Source organism: Chenopodium album, chromosome 21, assembly GCF_948465745.1.
Source record: "Chenopodium album chromosome 21, dcCheAlbu1.1, whole genome shotgun sequence".
In the NCBI taxonomy this organism is placed as follows: domain Eukaryota; kingdom Viridiplantae; phylum Streptophyta; class Magnoliopsida; order Caryophyllales; family Amaranthaceae; genus Chenopodium; species Chenopodium album.
The window spans coordinates 20022904-20031679 of NC_137854.1; the positions used below are offsets into that span (position 1 = coordinate 20022904).

The 8776-nt window shown below is 37.2% G+C and overlaps 1 non-coding gene across 1 annotated transcript; it reads right to left on the reverse strand.

Moving 5' to 3' along the window:
- Positions 1–7039: 7039 nt before the first annotated feature.
- LOC145603196 (small nucleolar RNA R71) lies at positions 7040–7145 on the reverse strand. The gene has a single exon (XR_014104728.1). It is a non-coding gene; the product is annotated as a small nucleolar RNA R71 (small nucleolar RNA).
- Positions 7146–8776: the final 1631 nt, after the last annotated feature.

The following is an 8776-nucleotide window of genomic DNA, read 5'->3' on the forward strand; positions in this document are numbered from 1 at the left end:
CTGCCGTGACAGCAGCCACTGCCACAAGGGCAGCAGCGTGGCAGCTGCTACTGCCGGGCTGCAGGCCACCGTGGTTGGCTAGCCTTGGCTAGCCACGGTGGCTGGCGGCTATGCAGCAGCCACTGCCGCACAAGGCAGCAGCCACAGGCCTGCTTCAGCCGTGGCAGCAACTGTGCAAAACTTGCACGATGCTGTCCACGGCCACCGGACCTCCGCCCTCCCCTTCCCCTCCCTCTAGACTGACCACCTGGTCGGCAGCCACCGTGGCTGCGCCACCCAGCCGCGGTTGCCGACCTTAAATAACTTTTTTTTTTGTGTTTTAATTTAATTAAAATAACACTTATTATAATTAAATTAAATCAGTCCATAAGATTAAAATTAAATCACATTCAACTTAAAATTAGGGTTCATCATAAAATTAATCCCAATTTAATTATAACCTTTAAAATTAAATCTATGATCATACATAAAACATTTTTATGATAAATCAATCCAATTAAAATTATGAAACATAAAACAAATCGAATTAAATCAAAATCAAACACAAAAATCATATTTTAGGGCTAGGATTTTCGAATAATTTGAAAATTAGGGTTAGGGATTCAAAATATTCGAACAATTTTAGGGCTTAATTCGGTCCTCTTCATGGCTATTTGAGCATAATTAAATCGCATTTAATCTATTCCAAAAGTTTAATCACATCAAATATAATAATCGAACCATAATTAAATTAATTTCTCCATCTTAATTGATTATGAAATTAACGTGGACATCAAATAATCGTATTATTATGATCTAGCACGTTCATGCAAGAGGCTAACTGATACCACTGTAGGAGTTTATAGGTACTACGCAGCGGAAATAATATATATGAATCATATTCAATAAAGTACCTAATCCAAGGATCACATGCATAACAAACAAGACACATAATCATACCTTTGAAGCGTGAATTCCACGAAGCTATTCGACAAGCAAATTAGGGAGAGAATAGAGCCCCAAGTGTTGCTCCTCTACTTAGTCCACGAGATTCGAACGAGCCGTCCACCAATACTAGATTGGTCGAGTGATTGAGGAAAACCGCGATCACCACATTTTCGGACAACCGACCACCGCACGAACCACCACCACCACGAGACACCACCGTGCACCGGGAGGAGGATATTGACGTGAGAGAAGGGAGTATGATAGGGGTTTGGTTTCGTGTTTGCTAATTCGGGTTTGATCTAAATGATCAGTAAATTTCATACTTGCAAACCTAGGCACCTAGTCTATTTATAATCTCATTATAATTAGACTAGGGCACGAAGCCCAATAGCCCTCTTAAAGCCCCATATGGCCGGCCACCTAGAGTGATGAGGCCCATGATGGGCCTCGTCCTCTAATGCTCGATCTAGCCCATTTGTGTGACCTTATAGGATCCGTCCAATTGGGCTTTGGCCTATTTTACTAGTCCAAAGATCGTAAGTACCTCTAGCTATGGCAAAACGACGACCCAAATGTCTGGACTTAATTATCTCCATAATTTGATCCAATTATATATCTAGTAATTGCACACGACGAAGACATAACTCCTTCAGTGATTGGGTTGGTGGGGGGTTTTAATTAAAAAAGAATTATAAAACTAACCATGGTTAAGTATTTTAATTAAATTATTTAGTATATTAGGTCGGAAAATTTGTTGAAAAAACCTTTTAAATGCCTCACTTTGCAAGAAAAAAACCTTTTAAACGGATCTTTGTAAAAAAATCACCACGATGAGTTTTTTTTGTGTAATGAAATCTCCACGCACTTTTTCGGCATTGACTGCTCAATTCAGGCGTTGACTCTTTATTTTTCCTATTGCAGCCTATTGTTGGGTACTTCTCCCTCATTTTTTTTTAAAACGATTGAAAGGTAATTTAGGGTTCTTAATCTATTTCTTCCCCTGCTCCCGCTTGCCTGCTATTGCTTGTACTGCATTTTTTTTAGGTCTTCCAGGCTTCCTCTTTAGCTTACCAAACAAAACAAAATCAAAGATATTCAACAAATTAGGGCAACAATTTTTACATTTCTACTCAACAAATTTAACAATCCATCAAAATTTGCATCCAAACGACCCCTTTCTTCCTCCTTTAGCCATTGATAATAGTAAATAAATCCCCATTTTTTATACTAATTCCAGATTTCCAATAATAAATTGATGAATATAGACTTACCTTATGTTATATATTGTTGAAGTGTTAATGGCAAGCAACAAAGGAGAGAGGGAGAGAGAAAGAGAGAGATCTAGAGAGAGAGAGAGAGAGAGAGAGAGAGAAACTCAAAATTGATTTAATAGAAATGTAGAGGATTCATGGAAGAAGGAGAGAGAGTATACAGGGGAAAGACTTTGAAGGGAAGATAAGAGGGAAAAAATAAAAAAGGGTGAAAATATAAAAACAATTGGGTGTAAGTAGGGAAAACAATTAAGGAGTCAACGCCTAAATTCAGTAGTCAATGTCGGAAAAGTACGTAAAGGTTTCATTAAACAAATAAAGTCATCGTGGTGGTTTTTTTTAACAAATATCCTTTCGAAAGGTTTTTTCTTGCAAAATGAGGCATTTAAAAGTTTTTTTTTAACAAAATTTACTATTTGGTAATAAAAAAATTCATGATTATCAAAGATAATAACTTTTTTTTCCAATTTATCGAAGAGAGAAATAAGTAGTTGGGTGTCACCAAACATAATCTTTTTTTTTTTTTTTTTTTTGTGAAATACAATCATTTTTTAAGTTTACATTATTTTTTACTTTAAATACTATGTGGAGTTTTTAAAATAAATCACTGTACATTTTTTTAATTTAATTTTTTTGTAGGAAAATTTGATTTTTCTTTCCAATTCATTTATCAAACAAATGAACATTTTGCAGACTATGATGTTTTTGATGACATCAAGCAAAGAAGAATATCAAGGTTTTCACTAGATGAACACTTACAAATTTTTTTGATAACAATGTATGTTCGAAACGATAACAAAATGATTGATAAGGTATAAAAAAAATCTTACTTATCTTTAAAGATATGGAAATACTGATAAAGCTAGGTATGAAAAAAATTCTTACTTTGTTTAATTAAAGATATCCACATATTAATTTTTTAGGAAAAATAGAAACTAATAATCCCACCTTTGTCCATTCCGCTCAAAACAATCCCACCTTTTCGAATTCCTGAAACAATACCTCCTTCAATCCCTATTTGCTCCAAATGATTCTTTTTATTATTTTCAACTTGTTTCATAGGTTTGATTTGTTTTTTTTTCCTTTAATCCTTATTCTCCGACCTTACCTCTTCATCCATGTAACTATCACCCACCTATCCATATCCACCACCCAAACCCTAACCACCACCTGATCACCACCACATCACCACCCAAAGTCTAGGCAGGGGCGAAGAGGCTTTGCACATACCTTAATTGCCATTCAAATTCCGAGCATCCAACTCAATTAAATCACCAAATCAACCATCTCTTCTTGCTCAAGCACAATAAAAGTATTAATTGCATGTTTCCTTGCAATACTTGCAAAAAAGAAGCAAGGTGGATCCCATCTAGCATGACTCATATTCTTTGGTCGTTGATTTTTGTTATTTGGGTTAAACTTCTTTGTTCGTTAATGGCGCCAGATTTCTTTCCGTTTCTGCATCTGACGTTAGCATGAGCCTTTTCATACTAGACTTTCAATGTTGTTCATGTGATTTCGTGGTTGTCAATATCCATCTGTGCGGCGCAATCTGATCCAAATCAAAATTTTCAATCCAATCCGAACCGAATTAGAAAAAATAAAACCAATCTAAACTGATGATTTTGTTCTGTTTATGCTAGAAATATATGGGCAGCTAGATTTAGTTTCAAGCTAGGCCCATGTGTGAAAGAAGACCAAGAATAGTCGTTGAGCTTGTGAGATGGAGGTGGTGGTGGAGTACCCATACCTGATTCTTATTGTGTAGATGAACTACTTTTGCTAAAATCAGATGAACGTTCCAAGGGTATGTTTCCCTCAGAACTATCTCGCAATTATCTAAAAAAATTCTTATGTCTTTAGAAACATCGTTCGATTCAGGATCGAATATAGTATAACTTGATCTAGAACCCCTAGGCATAAACAAATAACTAAATAAACAATTATGAGAAACTATCCAAAAGAACGTGCATTCTCTGAGATGAAAGGAGATGATATAGACTACAAAAATAATCAGAAATAAAAATAAAACTGTTTCACCGGTAATGTTGCCAAATTTTGACAAGCTAGAATTCTATCACCTAATCAACAGTAATTCCTAAATTCCTCTAACTTATATAGATAAAGCAGGGTCAAATCCATACAGAACAATATTCTTTTATTCTTAATATATTATTAAATCTAAGTTAACAAGTAACAAATAGGATTTGTGTGAATTAAACTACTACGTAAGAGAAATTATTAAACTTAGATAATATCAATAAAATAAAAGCCTAAGGCGTAGGTTCAACAATGAATAATATACCGAGATAACAAATATAAGCAACTATCGATGCGTAACTAAACCAGAGTACAAAGGGCCTTCACTACTTATTACAATCATATAATTAATCTAACAATATTAAATCGCATCTCTCGAATCTTGACTTAACCATTTATAAATTAATCCTACCTACTGAAACTAGCCTTCTTATTACTTCTTTTCTGTCGAATCTCTGATCAATATTGCTTAACTCAAACAACTAATCCTGACCATTGATGAGTGACATTTATGGCACTCATTTGGTCCCTTATTGGATGATTTCTATTTCATTTTATCTCTCTTTTCTTTAGTTTTCCTTAGTTTTATTCTTGTTTTCTTCATTTTATGCTTTTTATAGTTAGTTTCTCTATTTCATGCTTTTTCTAGTTTACTTGTTATTTTTCTCTTTTACTTGCTTTTTATCATTTGTTTGTAGGTGGTAATTGATTGTCCAAGAATTCCCGAGCTTCCTCTCTATGAGCTTTCATTGTTTTCATGCCTAAAGATGGCGCAAGAAGCTTCAAGTCAAAGGTGGATCCAAGAGGCAAGTTTCAAGGCTTTGTATATGCCTTCTTCATGGCTTATACTTTTCAAGAAATTCAAGAAAGTTTCTGCCTACTTTGTCCTCCATCATCATCATCTAGGACGTGTGCACCGCTTGAGCTAGGACGAAGAAAAGAAGGGGAAAAGACCCAGACATGTGCGGGCGCACCAAGGTGGTGTGCGGCCGCACATTGGTCGGGTGCGGCCGCACACCTGGTGCGTGCGGGCGCACCAATCTGGGTGTGTCCCGTGCGCACCATTCTCTCTCCTCCGAGCGCCCGCACCTACGAGGGTCTATTTTTGGGCGTCAATACCGACCTCCTCTTTGTATATATAGTTATTTCTCCCTATTTTTAGAGAGAAGTTTTTAGATTGAATTTGATAGTTAGTTTTTGGGAGAATTTTAGAGAGAGAAACTCAAGAACTTTAGAGAGAGAAACTCATGATTTTTGGTGATTGCTCAAGAATTCCTCATTGTTATTGATCTTTAGATCAAAGTTTTGTAAGGATCTTCTTCTTGATTTCAATACAAGTTTGATTCTAGTTGATTTCATTTGTTTTCCATGTTATTGTTGATTGATTGTAGTTTAATTAATTTTTGATTGATTGTTGGTTTAATCTTTGATTTCAATTATGTTGATGATGAAATTGATGATTGTTGTAGTTTTGATCTTGATTCCTATGACTAGTGAGTAGTTTTCTAGCTAGGGAAATTGTGAAGCATGTTTGAGTGATGGATTAGAGTAATTTGGGGATAATTGATGGAGTTGATGATATGATTAAATTTGGTTGATAATTCATGTGCATGTGTGTGATTAATTGAAATTTGGCCATCTTTGATTATTGCACTAGATTGCATTGTGAGCTTGCTATGATACGGACCATTGATTAGTAACTTGCAATTTCACGATTGAGGTGCTTTGTGACGTTCCCTAGGTAGTGTTTAGCGTAGTTGACACTAGTTAGACCTCTAGGTGAACTATCTTGGTATGCTCTTTTGGATACATGATGATCTTCTTTCATATCACTTGACTTAGTCGGTTTGACCTCCCAAATTACCATTTTCCATTACGATTGCATGTGAATCCATTGCCCTAGTGTCTTTAGATTGATTCCATACAAGTTCTTGCATCATTTAGCTCTAGCTCTAGTTTCCTTCATAAACCCCCTTTACTTGACTTCGAAATAGCTTGACTTAGGCATTGTGCATTCGACCTCCATTCCTTTGGGTTCGACCTTGACTTACCACTACACTAAATAGGGGTTTGTTAAGTTACAAATTTTGTTTGATTGGGTGGGGTGGTATCCCAACGACCTACCGTTCTCCTTCCCATCAAAATGGCGCCGTTGCCGGGGAATGGTGTTTTGAGTGCATGTTGTTGTTGAGTCTATTTCATTTCATTTGCAAAATACAAAAAGGTTTTACACTTTAGGCTACACTTGTAGCCGTGCTACTTATATTTTCTTTGAGTTTTGTATGCATAGGTCCCGAGATCGCTCATTTGTTCCCTTTGATCCGGAGATTGAAAGAACTCTCTCAAGGAGGACAGTAGCAACAAGACTTTGGATTATAGTTCCTCAAGCGACGAAGAGATTGAACAAGAGCAAGTCATGGGAGAACAACCAAGAGTTGCCTTGAAAGAATTGGGAGTACCCGGTGCATATAAGTTCGAGAGCGGCATAGCTCCACCTACAACACCGGCAAACGACTTTGAAATTCGGCCGGCAATGATCACCCTAATTGAGAGGAGACAATATAGTGGGGCAAAGAACGAGAGCCCATTGAACCATCTTAAAGAGTTTGAAAAATATTGCAACACGATCAAGGTTAATGGAGTGTCTCAAGAATTCATCCGCCTTAAGTTGTTCCCTTTCTCCCTCATAGGAAGGTCTTTGGAATGGCTAGACAAAGAGGTGAAGCCCAATTCATTGAGAACTTGGGATGATGTCACTAAAGCTTTCTTGTCCCGTTTCTATCCTCAAAAGAAAACGGCGGAGGCAAGGGCTTTAATTCAAGGATTCAAGCAAAAGCCAAATGAGAGTCTTTATGAAGCATGGGAGAGATTCAAGGAGTACCAAAGAGAATGTCCTCACCACGGAATTCCAACATATCAATTGATCCAAATCTTCTATGGTGGTTTGAGTCCTCAAGGCAAGGCATGTCTTGATGGAGGGGCCGGTGGTCCAATCATGAACAAAACCGAAGAAGAAGTTGTGGACATAATAGAGGATGTGGTGACTTACTATAGAGATTGGCAAGATGGGGAAAGAGATTCTTCAAGCAAGCAATCTTCGTTGTACTCGGTGGACCATCTCAATGCCATCAACAATCTTTCCTCTCAAATGACAAACTTGGGAAAGGAGATGACGGCGATCAAGGCCAAGTTGGAGAGTGTTTCTTCCTCTTCCCAAGCTCCAAATCTTCCCTCCCAAATTAAGGGGAGAGGTACTTCTTCTAACTCTCAAACTCCTTCTACTTCACATAATATGCCTATAGGATGTTTGTTTTGTGATGTATGTGGATCATATGACCATGATTCTAGCAATTGCAACAATGAATGTGTTGATGAGTTTGACAACAATGAGTCTGAACATGTTAATTTTGTGTCAAACAACAATGTTCAAAGGTTTGATAATCAAAGAGGCCAATGGAATAGGAATTACCAAAACCAAGGCAATTTTGACAACTATAATCATGGTGGTGGTTATAGGAACCAAGAGAATCAAGGTTCTCGTGGTAACCATAACCAAGGTTATGGTGGCCAAAATCAAAGCCAAAATTATGGTAATCAAAACCAAGGCTATGGTAATCAAAACCAAGGTTATGGAAATCATAACCAAGGTAATGGTAACCATAATCATGGTGGTGGTAACCATAATCAAGGTTATGGTTCAAATCAAAATAGGGGTAATTGGAACAATCAAGGAAGGGGAAATTTTCAAAACAATGCTCAAAGAGGTCCCCCACCCGGATTTGTTCCAAAGACTCAAGGTGAAAATTCCTATTCACAACCTTCTTCTCCTAGGACTACTTTGGAGGAAATGATTGATAATCAAACCAAGATCATAAACACCTATATGGCGGTTAGTGATAAGAAATTCAATGAGATGATGACCCACAATAAGATGCTTGAGACTCAAATTACCCAATTAGCAAGCACTATTAAGGATTATGCTAGTCCTTCATCTTTGCCTTCCCAAGGTGTTGAACCAAAGAAACCCGTGTACTCTATTGCCACAAGTGGTGGAAATGAGTTTAATGAGGGAGTTTCTTGTTCAAAAGAGGAAAGAGATGAGAGTGGTGCTATGGAGAATGAAGTGGAGAGGGTTGAGTCCAAGGAAATTTATTGTGAGGGTGAGGAAAAAGAAGAATGTGTTGTTGAAAAGATGAGTGAGGTAGAGAGATTTCCCAATCTACCATACCCCCAAAAATACTTGAGATTCAAAATGGATGAGCAATTTGGGAAGTTCCTTGAAGTTCTTAAGGAAGTCCATGATTCCACACCCTCTACCGAGCCAATTCCCGATATGCCTAAGTACTCCAAGTTCCTTAAGGAGATACTAGAGGAGAAGGAAGATTTTGATGAGGGTATTTCGGTGGAAAGAGGGAAGTGTTTTAGTGCTCTTATCCATGGTGAGCTTTCGGAGAAAATGGAAGATCCGGGGAATTTTTCAATCCCTTGTCAAATTAAGAAAATGGTTTTTGAGAATGCTTTGTGTGATCTAGGGGCTA